The sequence below is a fragment of the Natrix helvetica genome, assembly GCF_964273705.1.
Source record: "Natrix helvetica genome assembly, chromosome: 2".
Classification (NCBI taxonomy): domain Eukaryota; kingdom Metazoa; phylum Chordata; class Lepidosauria; order Squamata; family Natricidae; genus Natrix; species Natrix helvetica.
The window spans coordinates 134,700,887-134,721,860 of record NC_138552.1 but is presented as its reverse complement, the minus strand read 5'-3'; the positions used below and the strand labels follow the sequence as shown (position 1 = coordinate 134,721,860).

Genomic DNA, 20,974 nt, shown 5'->3' with positions numbered 1-20,974 from the left:
GAGAGAGAGAGAGAGAGAGATTCAAGCAATGAACAATATGCTGCAAAAAACCCTCTGATATTTATAAATCTCATGTATTCAATTGTAATTTACTTTTATTCTCGCATTCTTTGTTCTTTTGTTTATATATTTACTTTGAAATATCTAAGAATATTTTAAAAGCCTATGTTACCGTTATGCAAGTAATTGCCGGATTATTCCAAAGTAATGGGCATTGAATTCACAATGACTGTTAAGTATGGTATGCTTGGTATCCCCATATCATTGAAGCAAATACTTAACCAGTTTTCACCAATTTGATATCTTTGGTAATTCCTCTATATGAGAATCCTGCTGGTCAAACTCATCCAGATTTGATTGTATGCCTTCCAAATAATTCCCTATACTAATGACCAGTTTAACAAAGTTATTTAAGAGTTCAGAGGCGGCCAATTTGGGAACATTGATCTGCTCCAACAATTTGTAGAATTCCAAAAACAAAAGCTCTTAATTCTTGCTTTAAGAACCATTGTTATCGGTTATAAATGGATAGTCCAGAACCCAGCACTAAAGATTCAATACTTTCCTTGAATTCCCCAGCAACTGAAGAGCATACGATTCTACAGTTCTGTGTCACTGAGGTGCTTTCAACCTCTACTGCTGGGAATAGCACATCACCATTACTTCCTGTTGCATTGCTGATCATTTTCATCTGGTAGCTCAAGGGTTTACAGAGGAGATTTTAAAAATCCTTCTTTCTCTATTTTGACCATACTTCATTTTATAAAGTTGTATAACATCACTTCTCATTTATACCTCAATTCCATAAAGTTAACACCTTAAGCGTTTCCCCCTTTATTCAGAAGGAAACTATTTGATCTCTCCATTATTGTTTACTTTGATGACACGGGAGAAGGCACGAAGGTCACACAGCCAGCTGAGAGTTCAAACTCCCTTTTAATGCTCCAAATGTCCCCCAAACACTCCCACATTCTTGAAAAGTCCTAGAAGCAAACAAACACACACACACACACACACACCAGCCTCTGGCTGCACCCAGTCCAGCAAAACAAGGGAACAGGGGAATGAGTCCACAAACCAAGGAACAAACAATGAGTCCACAAAGTAGGGAAGAAGGTACTGAGTCCACATAATCAGGAACAAGGCACTGATTCCTTGAAGTCAGAAAGAAGCAAGTCCTGCAAATATCTGTACCGGCACACCAAATTCTACTAATTCAGCATTTATTCCTGATAAACATCTCTCCTTAAATCTCAGTCCCCAGGTGTGCCTTGTGAAGAGGGGCAGTCCGCTCTCCTCCCAAGTCGTCGGGTCAGCCTCTGCTGTTCCTGCTTTCTCTCCATTCTCCGTGCTCGAGGATCAGGAGGGGGTGGTCCTTGCTCATTGCCTGAGCTCTGTTGCTCCTCATGTCCACTGCTTGCCCTCTCTCAGTCATCCTACCTCAGTTCCTCCCTGCTAACAAGCTGTCCCAATCCTGAGGGGCCCTGGGCTGCCACGGCCTGCTCCTTTCCACATTCCTCCGAAGCCAACAAAGCTTCCCCCCTCGATCTCCATTGGCTCCAGATCTGGCTCGTCCTCCTTCGCAGATTCAGGCTCTGATGGGGGCATGACAGGTTATCAACTTTTCTTCACCTTTTCCAACAGGCCTTCACTTCAAGTGCAGAATATTTTCCCCCCCTAATCTAGACAATTTATGCGTGGCCGGGGAATGAAATTGGGCATACATGTGCATTTAAAAGTCTCTCCACATCCTAACAATCTGTACATAAAGCTGCTAAAATATAATTTAGTTCCCCAATCAGCTGCACTCCAGATGTATGGACAATTCCTTTGTCCAGCCTGACTGGGGAAGCCTGAGAGATGCAGACAAACGTAAGGGGAGCCAGAGGAGGAAAAGAAGGTTGGAATGAAGGAAGAGGATCCATACCGTCTTTCCTTTTGTTGCTGTTTCGTTCTCTGAGGTAGCGTCTTTCCAGGCATTAAAGGAATTTATTCTGCCAAGTAAATGTAGAAAAGGTATTCAGGTATGACTGTGTGCAGCCATAATTCCAGGATCGGAACGAAATGCAAACATTAGTGTAAGCCATTAGTGTTTCCCTTACAACGAATTCCCACAACACTGTGTTGGAAGAAATGTCCTTCTGGGTTCAGTTCCAAGTGGGGAAAAAGACACTGGAAGCATGGAGGCTGCTTGGAAAGATGGTTTAATGGTGGACAGGATCACATGGCTTAAGCTCCTGAACAGAAAAGGGGATCACGTGCTTCCAGATGTGATCTTTCCAGAAAAGTGAGTGAGAGGCTGAAAGTTCCTGGTTTTATGCCCTTTCTGGCCTTTGATCTTGAGCTTGCATTTTGATTGGTTGTCAGATTCACATGGGGCCATGCAAGGGCAACTCTCTAGGATATGAGTTCACATTTGGTTGAGTATTGCTTCTTCCCAGATGCCCTGTGGTGAGGTGGGTAAAGGGCTAATACTATTATGCCTTAATACCATCACCCTGAAGCTGGAGGGGAAGATCTTTGTTATGTAGAATAGACTGGCCCAGGCTTTTTTAATGGCCCATTGAAAAAGGTGGGGGCTATTAAGAGTGAGTCTGTTTCCTGCCTAAAACATATTTCTCCATTTCTGATTCAGGGAAATATAATATTCTGCCTTTTCAATATTTCCCAGGATATTTCATTTTTCTAGGAGAGGGGTGGGTTTTAACTTCCTACAACTGTCAAACTATTTACTAAGGCAGTATTACTGTTATTCTTCTAATCCTTCCTATTACCTATCTCCTTTTCTACTTATGACTATAACCTTGTTGCTTTTATCTTTATGATTCATATTGTTTATTTAGTTTCCTGGTTTGATTTTGATAGCTTGTTTAGTATTCTAGGACCATCACTAAGTGTTGTATCTTATGATTTATGATGAATGTATTTTTATGATGACTATGATCATGATTTATCACTTATAGCTTTTATGTACACTTATGCACCGAAGATAAATTCCTTGTATGTCCAATCACACTTGGCCAATAAAGAATTCTATTCTAAGTAATTGTATGATTAATAATTAGTATTAATTTATTTCTTTCCCATATTTTTAATATTAGAAGTAATTGTTAAGGAAGGAAAAAGGGTACAGCTGCCAAATGCCTTTTGATCTATAATGCCACTGCCCTCGTTTACAGAAAAAAAGGACCCTTCTGTACCATCAGTATTTGTAGTCTTCACAAAACAGGGAAGGAAAAATAGAAAGTAGACATAGTGAACTCAGAAAATGGGCATATCCAGATAAATATTCTTTGTAAGCTGCATCCATTCCTTTTAAAAAGCTGGTTCATTCCATTGCCTTTCCACCTTTTTATCTAGGTAATTGTCAGTTATTCTGTGGGGTTTTATTTTATCAGAAGAAATATAAAATAATATTTATCAAAATAACAGAATCATAGAATGGAAGATGTGAAAAGTGGGCAGGTAGGCAATTTTCTTGTTACAAGAATTCAAAATAAAGCATCCCAATTAACATACTGCAATTTCCCTTCCTTATTTTGCTGTAAACTACAAAGGCCAATAGATGGCGATATTGCTATATTTAAGTATTTTAATGAACAGGCTTGAACTCTTGTTTTAAATTACAGAATGTGTACTCAGGAAAAGCCACAACTAAAGTAATAAGTGCTTTCTGGCCACATTTAGACACAAATGTATTATAAAGTTGAAAACAGTATTGTAGAACTAGCTTCGTTTGCAATATTTGCATTTCAAAAGACAGCCGCAACAATAAACGGATGAAAATCCTAAGGGGAAAACAACTCAAGAAGTGTGGGAAACTGAAAAATATGAGCATAAAAACCTAGTCCAGGCACAATACCACTAAAAAAGAAAAACGAGAAATCCAAGAAGAAATCAGGATGCTTGCACAAAGATCTCTCTTTAAGGATAAGTAGAAAAAAATGGAAATAAATAAATAAACATAACTAAACCAGATCATCAGCAGATAGCCCAAATCTGCAAAGATGAAGTCAGGAAAGCAAAGGCTTGGAATGAACAAAGACTTGCAACAAAAGTCAAATGTAATTTTTAAGAAGTGAAGTATTAGTACCATTTTATAAATCCTTAATAAGACAACACAGCTGCATCCAGTTTTGACCACCACATTACAAAAAAGATGCCGAGACTTTGGAAAAAGTGCAAAGAAGAGCAACTAAGATTATTAAAGGTCTGGAGACTAAAATGTATGAAGAATGGTTGCAGGAATTGGGTATGGTTAGTCTAGAGCAGTGATGGCAAACCCATGGCACGCGTGCCACAGATGGCATGCGGAGCCATTTGTCAGGGCACGCTTGGTGCTGCTCTGTCAGCTGGCCAGCGCGCATGCGCGTGCTGGCCAGCTGAGTTCACCATTTTTAAAAGCCATTTTTCGCCCTCCCCAGGCTCCAGAGGCTTTATAGGAGCCTGGGGAGGGCGAAAAGAGCCTCCCCCGCCCCCCCGGAGGCCCTCCGGAGGCTTCAGGGACCGTCCGGAGGCTTCCCTGACGCCTTTGGAGCGCTCAAAACAACCCTCCGAGCAAACCGGAAGTCACTTCCGGTTTGCACAGAGGGTCTTTTTAAGTGTTCCGAAGGCTTCAGGGAAGCCTCCGGACGGTCCCTGAAGCCTTCGGAGCACTTAAAACGACCCTCCAAGCAAACCGGAAGTGACTTCTGGTTTGCACAGAGGGTTGTTTTAAGCATTCCAAAGGCTTCAGGGAAGCCTCCGGATGATCCCTGAAGCCTCCGGAGGGCCTCCGGGGGGGGGAGGCTCTTTTCGCCCTCCCCAGGCTCCTATAAAGCCTCTGGAGCCTGGGGGGGGGGGCGAAAAAAGCATGTAAAAATGGGGCTGTCACGCCTTTTGTGCGCGCATGCGTACTAGGGGGTCACGCATTGCATTATGGGTGCGGCATGCCCGCACACGACCCCCCTGCGCTCCCCCCAGTTGTGGCACGCGAGCCAAAAAAGGTTCACCATCACTGGTCTAGAGAAAAGAAGGACTGGGGTGGCATGATAGCAGAATTCCAGTATTTGAGGGGCTGCCACAAAGAAGAGGGGCTCAACTATTTTCCAAAGCACCAGAAGGCAAGACAACAAACAATGGATGGAAATTAATCAAGGAGAGAAAGCAACCTGGAATTAAGAAGACATTTCCCGAGAACAATTAAGCAGTGAAACAGCTTACCTTCAGAAGTGGTAGGTGCTTCATCACTGGGGGTTTTTAAGAAAAGACTGGACAGTCACATGTCTGAAATGGTAAAAGGTTTCCTGCTCGAGCAAAGGGTTGGATTAGAAGACCTCCAAGATCCCTTCCAGCTCTATTCCAATTGATCGATTGAACAGCAGTGAATATATTAGGCCATTTGAATGGTGAACAAATATATTAATCATAAACTTTTGTAGATTTAATTCTCCTTCTTCAGATGGACGAAGTGCTTCATTGATATTGCACATAGGTCTTCCATTAATAAGAATGTTGGGAGAAAAACAATGGTAAGTATTAAACGTAAGAGACATACAAACGGCAACTTCATATATTGTGACGGTCATGATCTTTCCAGTTGAAGTATATGGCTATGTAGGTTGACTTGACCCATGAGAAAGGCTGAATGACCAAAAATATATATATATACTGTAGGAAATGATTGAGAATACAGATAGTCCTTGACTTACAACCATTCAGGTTTATTGACCATTTGAAGTTACCATGGCACAGAAAAAAGTGGTTTATGACTGTTTTTCACACCATCATTGCAACATCCTCATGGTCATATGATAAAAATTCAGACAGTTGGGGTGTATTTATGATGGTTGCAGGATTCCAGGGTCATGTGATCACCTTTTGAGAACTTCTGACAAGGAAAGTCAATGGGGAAGCCAGATCCACTTAACGGAACACTTAACAGCTGTCTTGCTTAACAACAGAAAATTTGGGCTCAAATGTGCTTGTAAGTCAAGGACTACCTGTACCCTGGAAACCAGACTGCTCACTGCAAGCATGAAAAATGAAATTAGAGTTTAGCTATTTGAAACCTAACACCAAGGCAAGAGTCATTGGAGCAGACCCAAATCCTTGGAAAAATTAAAAACAATTTGAAAGGAGGCCAACAAATGTGGCTAGATTCAATCACTGATGATCCCTGCATGAGTTTACAAGAAGTCAAAGCACAATTACAATCCCAGTGAACTGTTGTGTGTGTTACTAGGAGCCAGCAACAAGTTAAGTTCTGAACAAAAACCATAAAATCTGGACTGCCAAAAATTTAGAGATGACATGATGGCAGTAAGGGATTTTCTTTCTGCTATCTGGTGGTTCAGATTTTTGCAGCCCAGATTTGGCTACCTTATTTATAAGAATATACACATATTTATCTGTGTGACTCATGCTTCTACAAGGGAGGCATACAGGTGTTTGGTGACCTAATCGTGATAATCTCTATGGGAACTTCCTCCTGTTCATTATCATCATTTTAGAGGTCATGATATCAAAGAAAATTATGCATTGTTTTGTAAATAGTTATTTATGAAATAATGAAGTTCTGGTAATCCTACTAACAAGACATAAGATTTAGATTTGCATTCACTGATATTTAATGCCAGAACCTATAGAATCCTAATAGACACTGAATATCAACAAAAAAGACTGCACCTTGGCTAGAATTTAATGACGATTTCAATAGCCATTTAGTAGCAATTCCTAGATGTTGACAGTCTTAAGGCTTTACAGTAAGATTCCTACCACCCCAAATCAAGGACGCAAAGGCAAACTAGACTACAGTTTAAGACAGGGAATTAGGCCTCTTGAAGGTCTCTGAAGCCTTCGGAGCGCTTAAAACGACCCTCCAAGCAAACCGGAAGTGACTTCCGGTTTCCTCGGAGGGTCGTTTTGATTGCTTTGGAGGGCATCCGGGAGGCGGGGGGGCGGGGGGGGGCTGTTTTCGCCCTCCCCATGCTCCTATAAAGCCTCTGGAGCCTGGGGAGGGCGAAAAAAGCATGCAAAAATGGGGGGCGTGCCTGTAGTGCGCGCATTGCATTATGGGTGTGGCACGCCTGCACACGACCCCCACTTATGGCATGTGAGTCAAAAAAGGTTCACCATCGCTGGTCTAAGAGAACTCAGTGAGTCACACAGCCCCTGCAAAATCATCATCCAGAACAGAAATGGCCGTACAGATTTTTAAAAGGATGACATAAATACCAATTCTGATCATAAGCCATTTTAAAATTGCTCTCCTTCCTGCAATTCCCTGCTAAAGAATTCTCTGATCTTGACTTTGCCTAATAAATCTAAGCTGGAATGTTTTGGTATCTTAAAAAGGTAACCTTAATTTAGCAATGTCTCTCCTCCTCTCTCCTTCTCCCCTCTCCTCTCCCTTTCTTGTGAAATTAACTTCAACTGGTTCTTTATGGCTAGTCTAGATGCCACTCACTTGCATGGGGAACTGCAACCTTTCAACCAATCTTTCTGGGGAATTGCAACCTTTCAACCAATCTTGGCCTTCAGCCTAGCAGGCTATTATGAAAAATCTAGATACAAGGCTGCCAGATCTCATGAGCACCCCTGGCCTTCTCTACAGAGAAAATGAGTTAGAAATGCTGTTTGCTACTCTAGCTGGGACAATGATTCAATCTCCCAACAGGGCTGGGTCTCACTTTTACAGGTTTCACAAGAGTGGATGTTTTTCCAATGACATAACTGCATACCACGCACCTCCCTTCCAGAAGATTTCTCTGCAAGCTAGTAAGCAAAGGAGCAAGAAGTACAACTCTGGCTGGTGTCATGGGACTTCACCTCTTTCAGCTGTTTCTCCTAGTAACAGATTTAACTCTTGCTTCAACCCTTTCCTTTATCTTTTATCTGCTTGTCTGCTTTTGCCTTGCGAGTGTCATTGGCTTTATCATCTTCCTGTCCTCCTTTGGAGTCATTCGGGAAATGAAGAGAAACATCGGCCGGAAGGGGAAAAGCAATCATGATCTTAGTTTCTAAGAGAGCAGTTGGAAGGGAAGTTCCTGAGAAAACTACGCAAGGCAGGGTTCAGTGTGTTGGCAATGTACCATTCCCTGGGAAAAGAATTTGGTCCTCTCCTGAAGGAGGAATGGTCTTCAAACATCAAGGTGGAACAACAACTTCTGGCTGAGGAGAAATATCAGAAGGCGGTACAGAATCTGATTGAGATACAGCCTCCTCTGAAAGGTATTTCTTAGAGCAGTTTCAACTGTTTGTTACCCAAGATCTGTTTGTCCCCATGGACTGTTAACAGGCTAGCATTAGTTGCAACCACATTGTTCCTTGGCTTCTCCAGTTCCAATTATCCTTGTGGGTTTTTTTTTTAATCTCTTCCTCATTTTGGTGTTTGCACCCTCAGCGTAACCTTTGAGCAGATTTCAGATGCAATGGATCAAATGTCTCAATCCACTGAGAATTCTCCAGACATCATCTCAAAATAATGAAAAGGCATTTGAAGTAGCCTGGAAAATGTAGCTAAATTTATCTTAAGTTTATCTTCATGTTATGACATTTGTAGTGAATTATGTCATTACCATCTATTTAAGTCATTATGCAAATGGCTTAAGTTAATGCGGAAAGATACACGTTTGTATTTAATGGACACCTGGGAATAATGGACAACCTGTTCTCCAAATTAGTCTCTTATGTTGAAATTTTACTGTATTATGTTTCCATGGACATTATCTTAGAGACATTAACTATGCTACTATGTTTTGAAGGCTCTATTTTATCTGTGTTACTTATTTCATAACAATGGTCGCGTGCTACCCTATATGAAATATTACAAGATGCATTTCCCCTCCTTCCCGTTCTATATAAATTTATAATTTATTGCATACTGTGTTCATAATTATATATTACATTATCATTTAATTGTCAATCATTAGTAGCTAATAATAATTTGAGTGGTCCTTAGTGCTCTCTGTGCTTGGTTCTTTTCTTGCAGACATTTCATTACCCAAACTAGGAAACATCAGCAGCGGCTCTGATGTTATTACCTAGTGTGGTAATGAAATGTCTGTAAGAAAACAAGCAAGCTCAGAGAGCTCCAAGGGCCTCTCATTTCAACTCAATACAATACAATACAATACAATACAATACAATAGTAGAGTTGGAAGGGACCTTGGAGATCTTCTAGTCCAACCCCCTGCCTAGGCAGGAAACCCTATACCGTTTCAGACAAATGGCTATCCAACATCTTCTTAAAGACTTCCAGTGTTGGGGCATTCACAACTTCTGTGGCATTCACAACTTCAACTTTACAAGCATTATCTTTTATTGGTAACAACTTATTGCATGCTATGTTAATGATAGCATTTTCTTTTATTTGATTATGTGCCATCTAGTTCATGTTAATTCTTAGCACCAACAGAGATAGATTTTTCCAGATTACAATCTGTCTCCAACCTGGTCCTTCCAGGTCTTCCAATGATGCACCTATCATTATTGTAACATTGTACGTCCACCTTGCTCCTAGTTGTCCTCATCTTATCTTTCCTTCCCAATATTATACCCTACTCCTGAGAGCTGGGTCTTCACATAATGTGCCATAAGTAGAATAATTTGAGCTTGGTCATTTCTATCCTGAGTGAGAATTCTGGGTTTATGTGTTCATGATCCATTTGTTTATTTTCTTGGCTGTGCATGGTATTCTACGGAATCTTCTCCAAAATCAAAGTGAGGAATGCAGAAAGGAAAGTGAGGAATGAGGAAAGAAGGAGGAAAGACATGGAGAAAGTAGGGCTAGTTCTTTGATGTTCCATCTAGGTCACTCCTCAAGATTTGAAAATAAGCTCTGCAAATGTCTTCCTTCTCTTCCCTTTCCTGGACCCACAGTTGCTATATCCTGACACCAGTCCTGGAAGTAGCACATTTTACCCTTTCTTTCATCCAGGGAGAAGTGAGTGAGTAAGTGGATTATGCCACTGCTGGCATTTGGGGAAAAAACAAAGGTTTAGGAAGAACTGAAGTGTTCCAAGGGTTTGTTTTTTCCTTTGGGGCTGCTCTGTGTAGCTGGATTTACCCAATTGTTGAAAAAGCACAAACCTTGGCCTACAATGATACTTTCTCTCTTCAGCTCCTGCCTCACAGATCCAACCCTAAAAAATCACTCTAGAATGCCAGCTTCAATCTTCTTCCCTGACTCTGACTCCAAAATCCTCATCTTCAAACTCTCCCAAATCACCCGGAAGTGTTTTTAAATGAGGAATTAAAGGAATAGTGTACTTACTCTTCCTGTGGAAAATCACAAGTACAAACCATGGCAACTCTTTGTATTTTAAAGCAGCAGCCTCCAACTTTTTTTGGCACTCAGAATTGGTTCCATGGAACCACTTTTTCCAGATCAGGGGTGGGAGTTGGGGAGGAGTACATAACCTACATCTCGCAAATGCACAGTTTCGTTTGCCCACTGCTCACCTCCAGCCAGGGGTGGGCTGCTGGGGATTCGTAGAGTTTGGGCAATCCTCTAGCTAGGATTCTGCCCAGTTCGGCCAACCCCCAAATGCCACCCCGGCTGGCCATGCCCACCCCGTCCCACCCCTCTCAACCCATCTTTCCCCTCCCTTCCCAGGAGTCTTCATGCGGCCCGTTCATCATGCCAGGTAAGTGCAGGGCATGCATGGAGGCTCGGAGAGAGAAAAAAACGGGCCTACTAGATGTTCCAGAAGTCCAGAAATGGGCCTGTTTTTGGCTTCCGGAGGGCTTCCAGAGCCTGGGGAAAGCCGTTTTCGCCCTACAGGAGGCTCGAGAAAAGCCCCTGGAGCTTTGGGAGTGCAAAAAACGGGCCTACCGGAAGTTCTAGAAATGGGCCTGTTTCCAGCTTCTGGAGGGCCTCCGGATTCCAGGGTAAGCAGTTTTCAACCTTTCAGAGGCTCAAGGAAAGCCTCCGGGGACTGGGTAGGATGAACCCCCCCCCCACCATACTGTGGTGCAGGAGGCTGACTAGGCCACGCCCACCATGACCACACCCACCCAGCAATGGGGCAGCAAATCCGTTGCTGCAATTTTTGAAGCCCACTCCTGCCTCCAGCTGGTTCCCGACAGGCCACGGACATACCGGTCTGAAGCCTGGGGGTTGGGAACCCCTGTTTTAAAGGTCAGGCTATGGCAGAAGATCTACAGGCAGAAAGTCAAAGTGTGGGAGAGGAAGCAGGGATTTGGAATTTGGGTGAGACCCCCTAAAAGTTTTATAGGCTGGATAGATAATTAGGTTGACAGGTCAAATGTTCCCTATGATTGCCACTGGGAAGCACATTATTCTCCAGATGTTCAATGATTAATGGTAGAAGGGAAGCAGCTTAGTCTACGACAACAAACATTAATATATTTATGAAGCAAGAAAAAAAAATAAAACTTTTCTTATTGTGTATCGCTATTGCATGAAGTTGTTTTTCCCCTTTTTTTAAAAAAAGCACAACTGCTCTAGAGACAGGTGTGATTTCACTTTTGGATGCTATACATCCAGTTGTTGGGTGGGTTTTTTTTGCAAAATGTCAAACAAATGATCAGAGAGGATATGTCCAAATACTTTTTTCCCCCTCCCTGAAATAAAGTGTTCATGTTTTATGTAACTGGGTCAGTGCATAAGGAATAACTTTTATGGCCCACAGTAAGAGTATCCTGCTATAAAAGCTCACACAGAAAAGAGCCCTCTCTAAGAATGTAGTAAGAGGGAGGGCATCAGCAGGAAACTATTGAGAAGATACCTCATTAGGATACTGCAATAGTATTTTAAAATCTAAATGTTAAAAAGATAGTAGGATAGAATGCTGTTGCAATATTTTCTGTTGTACTGCTGCAATTAGTGAGAAATCACAGGTGTTTTATTTGCATCTGGGGATTTATCTCAAAATCAGAGGAGGGTAGAGTCTTTTTCTTGAAAAATAGGATAGGTCATTATTGTTTGCATACAGCTCTTGGCCAGAGGTGGGATCCTACCGGTTTAACAGCTGGTTCGCATGCACAGTTTACAGAAAAATCATCTTCCCCATTACTGCTGGGAAGGAAAACAGATGATGCGTGGCAATCCACAGTGCCGCGCCTGTCAGCTGGGCTTCAGAAAAGGAGATGTAGGTGAGTATAGCACCGGAGGGCGGAGTGGGTGGGTGGACCCAGCTGAAAGGCCGAGCAAACTGGTTCGCTCCCAGCTGATAGTTGGAGCTACTTGTTCGCCCAAACCAGTCCGAACTGGTTGAATCCCACCCCTGTTCTTGGCTCAATTTCAATAGCCTTCTGGAACAGATGAAGATCAGACGCTTGACAGGAGAAATCTGTCCTATTCTTGCCAAACCATTGGAAACAGAGGGAAGCAAAAGGCAATATCAGAAAATCAAGAAGGGAGGACAGGAGAGGACAGGAGAAGAGGGAGAGAGGGAGTTGGTAGTTGTAATTCAACAATGTCTGAGCATAAGGAACAATTTCCCCATGGGCTTAGCTGGATATTAGTCTTGACCCAGCAGTAGTAATCCTTTAAGGGGGAGGTGAAATTGTTGAGAGCTGCAAAAAAATAGAGGACAGCAGGAAATACACTTCACATTATTCTGCCTCTTATTGAGGGATTATATAGTCCTTTGCTATATAACCAGATCTTCAGTCCGGTTCGGCCAAATAGGTAGTAAAAATCTGGCATACCTTTCCGAACTAGTAGTAATGGCAGCCTGGCCAAATCTCCGAACCGATTCCCCAGTCACCACTGCTGTTGCTGGCATGATTTTTGGCTGGAAAAGAAAACAGACAGAAACAGTCCTATTGTCAAGGTACGCAACAGGGGGAAAGGAAATTCCAACTTCAGCCTCCTGGTGTGGCGCGAAGCTTTGGGTGAAGGCAGGAGGGAGGTTGAGCAGCATGTTGAATGAGGGGTGGGCGGCGGCATTTCCCCCTTCTCATAGCCTCCAGAAGCACTCTGCAGGCTTCAGCAGGGCTGGGGAAAGGAAAAATGCCCCCCTTTTTGTGAAAAATGGGCAGAAAATGAGTCATTTTCACAAAGGGGGGGCATTTTTCCTTCCCCCAGCCCTGCTGAAACCTGCAGAGTGTTCCTGGGCCCCCTGGGAAGGACAAAAACATTTTTCCTTACTGGGTAGTTAGCAGGCACTCCCTTAGCTCCAGCGAGGCTGAAGGCCCCCTCCCCCCTTGTCAAAACCTTTGGCCACTGTTTTGGTGGGCACGGCTTGTTGGAGGGGCCATGTGACTGAGTGTGCATGAGTGACGTCAAGTTGGCCATGCCCACTCAGTCACATCCCCCCATCTAGCCATGCCCCCCAAACCGGTAGTAAATTTTTTTGAAATCCATTCCCGGCTTGGGGGGAGGGGCGTATGCATGCCTTCTGGAGCTCCATTTTCACTGGTAGAGGGCTGCAGGAGGCCGTCATGGCTGAAAATGGAGCCTCTGAGGGCTGCATGTGGCCCTCCTGAACTTCATTTTCATTGGCAGAGGAACCACGGGCCGGTCCTTCATTGTTTCCAGAGTGGCCCCTCGGGCCAGATCTAAGCATCCAGCCTACGGGCCTTGAGTTTGACACCCCTGGGTTTAGGCACCAGGCCAGAAACTGTCTAGTTAGGCCCAAGAAAACTGGCTTAAAGGCATGTGCATACATACAGGTACATGCTATCATGGATAAATGCACGCTGCTTCTAAAGTCTTTTAAGCATAGTTGATCATTGCTCCTGGCACTGAAGAAAATACATACAAATTTAGTTAACTTTTTGAAATTTTCCCAGTTTCCCCATCACATTCTGAATGACATATTTTGGTTGCACATTGTATGTGATATTTTTAGCTCAAAAGGCAAAGGCTTGCTTGGATTGTGGTGAGCTTCAAAGGTGAATGAAGAAGCTAATAAGAATACTACATGCTACTGCAGATACACCACCAAATATTGACAAATAACAGCTGCCAGGTTTCAGATTCTAAAATAAAATGTAGATTGATATCAAAACACAGGCAGCAAATACACGGGGAATGTCTGAGAATTTTTTAGATGTTGGACAAGAAAATTTCAAGGAGAATCTTTAAGATCAGATTGACCTTTAGGTCATGCCAAGAGGAAAGCATTTCTGCTGCAATCAGCCCTGATCATTCACAATGGAGCTAGATTTTGGAATTGTATTCCACTTGTGCAAAACCAGTTTAATCATACAGGGGTGAGAAAAACAGTGCATAGCATTGCAATCCTGGTCTATAGTTTTTTGGAAAGCCAAGTATCTGAAGGGGAAATGGAACGGAATGTAAACGAGAGACAAAAGAGCACATCTGAAAGAAACAAAATATTCAGACACAACTGTTTATATAAATTGCTTGAATTAATAGGAACTGTAGTGAACCAATCCCTGAAAATCAATAGCCAGTCCAATGGACCATTTAATTATAACAGAGATAATTTGAGGGGGGGAGGAATAGTGTGATGATGCAAAGTAAGTAAAGCCACTGCATGTCTCTGGATAGTCTCTTCATATCAGCAAAGTAAGTAAAGCCACTGCATGTCTCTGGATAGTCTCTTCATATCAATTGACACTTACTTCAAAGTAAGAGTAAGTAATACTGGTCTAGCTGAACAATTAACTTCCCCATATAAAATAGATTCTATATTTTAAAGATTTGCCTAAGGATTTTGACTTGCAACTAGTACTTTTCTTCCGAGCTCTGAAAATACGTGTTTGTAGATTAAAGGAATATATTGTGGCTATGCAGTTAGTGATACTGAATTCATAATCATGATTGATTAATAACTATAATTGGGAAATATATTAGAAATATATTCTCAGTTTTGGGAAATATTGTATTCATTCAAAATGAATGTTCCCTCCAGATGTACTCATGCAATGCAAAGTTTGGTAAAAACCTTTGGAAATGAGAGTATATGACATTGCCTAGACTCCCTATGCGGCATTCCTAGTGCCACATAATGGAGAGAGCTCCCCTTACTTGTCCCAGCTTCTGCCAATCTAGCAGTTTGAAAGCATGTAAAAATGCAAGTAGAAAAATAGGAACCACCTTTGGTGGGAAGGTAACAACGTTCCATGTACCTTTGCCACGTGACCATGGAGATGTCTTTGGACAGCACTGGCTCTTAGGCTTTGAAATGGAGATGAGCACTGCTCCCTAGAGTCAGGAACGACTAGCATATATGTGCAAGGGGAACCTTTACCTTTAGATTCTCTAGAGCAGCAGTCCCCAATCTTTGTGGCTTGGTGGCCCAGCTAAGCAGGGTTGAGGGGGGAACTGGGCCTCATAAGTGGTGGGCTGGCAAGCATGCACATGTGCAACTTAACTTATGCGAGCAGCGTGCTGGCATGCTCACATGTGCATGTGCATGCCTTTTGGCCTGCTGCTCAAGCTGGTCTGCCGTTTGCACAAGTCAAGCTGTGTGTGTGTGCACGTACATGCTGGCCTGCTGCTTGCCCATTCCGGGCTTGAATAGGCCACGGCCCGGTAGTTGGGGACCCTTGTCCTAGCCTAGAGCAACCAGGTGAGGTAGCAAAATCAATATCACTAGAGGGCAGAAAGAGGCATAAAAAGTTATTTCTTTGCTGTCCGCCGATGGTTGTCTGGATCTTTGCAGACCAGATCTGGGTTAGTTTTAACATTGCCTGAGGGAAAAAATAAGTCATATTGTTGGCATGCAAAATTTTGAGTTAGCTGTAAGAATCATTTGAGTTTTACTTCACCTGAGCTAAGAAAATCTATAGGTAGTCCTTGAGTAGCAATCACAATTAATCTGTCCACAAAAAAGAAAAGAAAAAAAAGATCTGTCCTTCAATTAAGTGTCAAGCTAGGTCTACAGTGTCATTTAGACAATAGCCCAGCTGGAACAGGGATCACTGCCACCTTCAGAGTTCTACGTACATTTTTCAACCCTACAGATTGATCATGGCACACAATTACGGCATTTGTGGAAGATGACTGTATGTGTTCTGCAAGTAATAGCTGAGATTCCCACCCCTTTGGGAAGCCTAGAAGGTTTAAATAAATATTTATTTATAAATGAGGCAATAATTTAAAAAGACTAGGATTAGAGAATAATGCCTCAAGCCTTGTATAGGTTGAAATGCCAAAGATAAGTTTAATTAAACTTTATTAGTAGTACTGTGATATAGAGTAGAGGTCCCCAACCCCTGGGCCATAAACTGGTACCAGTTTGTGGCTGTTAGTAACTGGGCCAAGCAAGTGGCAGCCAAACAAGTGAAGCATCATCTGAGCATGAGGGGAATCTAGGTTACACACACACACACACACACACACACACACACACACACACACACACACCGACCGGTCGGTGGAAGATAATTTTTCTTCCCTGGTGCCAGAAAGGTTGGGGACCATTGACATAGGGCAGCTTTGCGCATGCATATGCACCCCCTGCATGCCCCCTTGCGAATGCGCACATGCCCCCCGCATGCACTCTGACCCCACACATGCACAGCAGAGACCCAAAGATCAACTGGGTGGTGGGAGGCACACGTGCATGCACAGCAGAGCTGAAATGGGGTGACGGCCTGCCATAGGTTCTTCATCATGGATATAGAGTGTTTTTAAAAGGAAACGAGGACATGAAGTTGTTTATTGAATTCATATCCAATCATACCTTCATTCTGGAGCTCAGGCACAAGACACCAGAGAGTCCCTCATCCAGAAAAACACCGAACCTGGCAAGATAAGCAAGGCCCATCTCTAGATACCATAGATAAGATGGCACAATCTTCCTTGATTTGGGCTATCTTTCACAGCTAGAGGTAAGCAGGCCAGATTGTGGTGGTATTGTTCCGTCAGGTATGGAGAATGGCTTCCTGTACCTGACATTTGGGAGGAGACCTGTAGCTCTTATCACACCCACCTCATCCTCCTTGTAGAAGCAGGAAAAGAATTCAGGGTATAATAATACAGATGCAATGGCCTTTGTCTTCTGACACTTGGAGACATTTACAAACCCTCATCAGGGAGCGTAGTGTTGTAATTGCAGCCTGATGCGCCAACTTGGCATTTAATGATATATCTGTGCCCCAGAACTTATTTTTAATTGCAGAGCAAAGGGAATGTGAAGTAGTATCCTGGAATCAATATTGCCTGGAAAGGGTTTGGGTGGGAGAGGCATCTAACAATTATTGAAACCATGCTCTTTCTCCAGAAATCCTAGCATTTCTTTCTCCTCCTCTTCATTTTTTTAAAAATTATAGAACGTGATGTGAAGCAGTAAATGCTTCACTTCAGGCAAGGTAAGTTGGTGAGATGCTTTGGAAACTACGTTGTTCAAGGCATCAGGCTAGAAACTGTAAGTCCCAATCCTGCTTGAGGCATAAAGCCAGCAAATGGCTGGCCAGCCACTCTCTCAGCCCTAGGAAGCAGGCAATAGCAAACCCACTGTTGAAAAACCTTGCCAAGAAAGCTGTGTCCGGGCATTGAGTTGAAGGCACAACACAACACACACACACGTGTGTGTGTGCGTGCACACATACACACACACTATCTCTCTGGATCTCAGCCATTATCCTATTTACATATTGACCAGATTAAAAACCAGGTTTGTTTCAGCAAGGTTGCTATGCTACATATTAACCAGTTATTGCCTCTATTAGATTCAGTGCTCCAGTGTTACACATTGTAGTGTTATGCATTATACTACATGTAATTTCCTTTAGCAGGATCACCTTCAAGAAATCACACACACACACATAGGTGGTTAATAAAGATATATCCCTTCTTCATTCCTTGCTTTTTGTATTTACAAAGATAATACAAGATTCCACACTGATGGTTCTCCACATCAGTCTGGTTAATTAATTAATCTTTCCCCTAAACTATTGTCCATTATCAGCTCCAGAATTCATCTTAAGTTTGATGCAGAGATTATTTTCCATTATCAAATAGCTTAATATTAAGCCTTGATAGAAACTTGTAAAGCCGTTTATCATGAAGAGTTCCAACTCTGTTGGATGTACCCCTGGTTGATCAAGGAACACTTAGCCCTAGCAAATGCAAACACAATAGTTAGTACATGTAGGCACACGTAGCCAGTTATAACCTACAGCTCAGGTGTCACATTTTACTTTGAGCTATGACTGTGCTGAGGGAAACAGAAGCAGAGTGAATAACCACCATGACAAATATAATCAATAATGAAAAACAAACAGAGCTAATCCTCTGGAGCCTTCTGGTGAGTGTAGGTCTATATATATACGTGTGATGTTCTCTGCTATGGCTTTGGGGAGATGCTTTCATCTTTTAAGAGATCCAATGTTTCTATTTGATTTCATCATATTGTGGCTTCTTGTGGTCACGCGTTACGTCTTGGGCCAGACATGGTTTGAGTTCTGCAAATCAAATCAAAAGATGTGAACCTTCTCACAGAATAATAAGATTTGCACCAAGCCCGTAAGCTATTTGCTCTCTCTGTGTGGCACAGGATAGATTATGGATTTAACTGCAAAATGATAGGCAAATAGTGATGTTTGTTTGTTTGTTTGTTTTATTGGATTTATATGCCGCCCTTCTCCCAAAGGACTCAGGGGGGCGTACAACATTAAAAAACACACATCCCCAAAGTTAAAAAGAAATTAAATACATATCCCAAAAACAAACCCAATTTATAGGACAATACATTTAAAAAATGAGATAAAATTAACAGGCCAGGCCAACTTGCTGGAAAAGCCAACTTTTTAGGGCGCGTCGGAAGGACCGGAGGTCAGGGATTATGTGAAGCTCTGGGGGCAGCTCATTCCAGAGGGAGGGTGCTCCCACAGAGAAGGCTCTCCCCCTGGGGGTCACCAGCCGACACTGTCTGGCTGACGGTACCCTGAGGAGGCCAACTCTGTGGGATCGTGAAGGAGAAGAGATAACATGTTTTCCCCAAAATAAGACCCAATCGGGAAAATAAGCCCTAGCATGATTTTTCAGGATGTTTGTAATATAAGCCCTATCCCAAAAATAAGCCCCAGTTAATATCGTGAGCCAGACAGACACATTTAGTACAATATTTTCCCAAAAATAAGACCTAACTGGAAAATAAGCCCTAATGCACCTTTTGGAGCAAAAAGAATTATTATATTGTTCAAGGTCCTCAAGGAAACATTACTCTGTTTCTGTTTTAGATATTTCTGACCTACTAAAAATAGTTGCAAAATAGAACATGGATTTCAACATGAAATATAGATTTGCACAATGGATGATTTCACCAGTTTCCATTCTGATAACTTGGTGAAGTTGTGTGTCAAAATGTGCTGTGGGAAGTGAGGAAACTAGACTCAGAGGTTCCTGACTAGAGAACAAACAGAACATACCAGGAGTGGGTTCCAGCCAGCACTACTGCCATTTCACTTGTGTGCACGTTTGATGCGTGCTGTGCTTGCATGCGCAGTGCAATTAAAATTGTTTTGCGCATGTGCAGAACTGAAAAACAAGATGGCGCCACTGATAGTGCCGATCGGAGAACCGGTTCAGGGGCATGGCAGGCCTGGGTCGCTTCCGGTTCCAATGACCCAGGCCTCCAAACACCACCGGTTCGGCCGAACTGGTCCAAACCGGTAGGAACCCACCACTGGAACATGCTATATGGAAACCTCTAACTTTTTGCTTCCATCTCCTGGTCATCCAGATTTTTTTCAGCTCAAATCTGGTTGTCAGGTTTTTCTGACAGGTTTATATGTAGGCCCAGAGAGTCTCCTTACCTTCCTGAAGAGAAGACAGAATTGAATCCCGAATTTCAGAATCAACATGCATTCTGAATCTCCATTTTTTTTAAAAAAAGGATCCAGTTGCAAATAAAACATCTGTACCTATCAGAACTGACAAGTGGAACTAAAATCTTTATTACTCATGAGTGTGGTTCCAGACAAATGTTTGAATGATATGTCCAGAAATAATGAAGGATGCTAACAATATAGAAAAGTTTAAAAACCAAATAATTAGCTGCTTCTTCTTCTTCTTCTTCTTCTTCTTCTTCTTCTTCTTCTTCTTCTTCTTCTTCTTCTTCTTCTTCTTCTTCTTCTTCTTCTTCTTCTTCTTCTTTTAATTTGCAGAAATGTCTGGCATAATGAAGAAACCTTCAATCATGATATGGGAAAAGGAGACAGAAATGTCAGAAGAATATGAAAGAAAAGTGCCTCATGAACATAAAAATACCTTTTTAACACCCAGTAAGGAGGAACTGAGAAGTTTATAGACAATATTCGGTTCTGTAGTGGGTTGGATTTTATATACCTGCATTAACATTTTATCCCTGTAAACATTTGCAATTCAATTCCAAGTGAATATGTGCAAGGACTACAATTTTATTTGTTTGCATTTCGTTTACAAGAATACAAGGAATGGTATTAAATGATCTGATTTAAGTCAGCGTGTAGAAGGCTAAGGAGTTGTCACTGTAAAGTTAACACCTGAAGAAAGAACATGTTACTTAAATTTATTTAAATGTAAAGAGGTTGGATTTCAGGAATAAACTATCGCAATTAATGAATGCTGCATGACCCTTTTTTTGCTAAAAGAAAAGTCTCATGTTTTCAATATTTACACTGCATATAAGAATTCGATCAGTATTACTTTACACAAGTAAATATCAAGTTTCTCATGAACCCATAATTTCAACACACATTCACAGACAAATATCGTATTGCACTATACGGTAACATGTTACCTTCTGGCTAATCATAAGGATTGGCACGGACTCTGCCACTCTTAAATTGCAAAAGGAGAGTTTCAGATTCCTCAGTTAGAGAAATGTTTAAGATACCCATCAGTCACATTTGTTTCAGCAACACAGTATTCTGTTGCTTGCTTATTTCTCCTTTCTCTGGAATTGATTCACAGCTGCAGATAGAAAACAAATGCTTATGGGAACTAGAGAGGAGTGAGACTATCACAGCCTCTCCTCTGACTAGAGATGAAAAGATTTTGTATTAGCTGTTCGTATCAGCTCTAGATGGGGGAGGAAGGAAGTGGAAAAATGTAATTAGGCCAGAC

At 42.2% G+C, this 20,974-nt stretch overlaps 2 long non-coding RNA genes across 2 annotated transcripts in view; one reads left to right on the top strand and one right to left on the bottom strand.

The window, feature by feature from the left end:
* The window catches only part of LOC309385593, a 51,992-nt gene extending 39,270 nt beyond the window's left edge, over nucleotides 1–12,722 (bottom strand). The window contains exons 1-2 of the long non-coding RNA XR_014174258.1: nucleotides 12,658–12,722; nucleotides 1,928–1,994 (exon numbers count right to left, since the gene is read on the bottom strand). This is a non-coding gene — a long non-coding RNA (uncharacterized lncRNA). The remainder of the gene's footprint in view (nucleotides 1–1,927; nucleotides 1,995–12,657) is intronic.
* Nucleotides 7,588–20,467, top strand: LOC309385592. The gene is made up of 2 exons (XR_014174257.1): nucleotides 7,588–8,211; nucleotides 20,035–20,467. It is a non-coding gene; the product is annotated as an uncharacterized lncRNA (long non-coding RNA).
* Nucleotides 20,468–20,974: the final 507 nt, after the last annotated feature.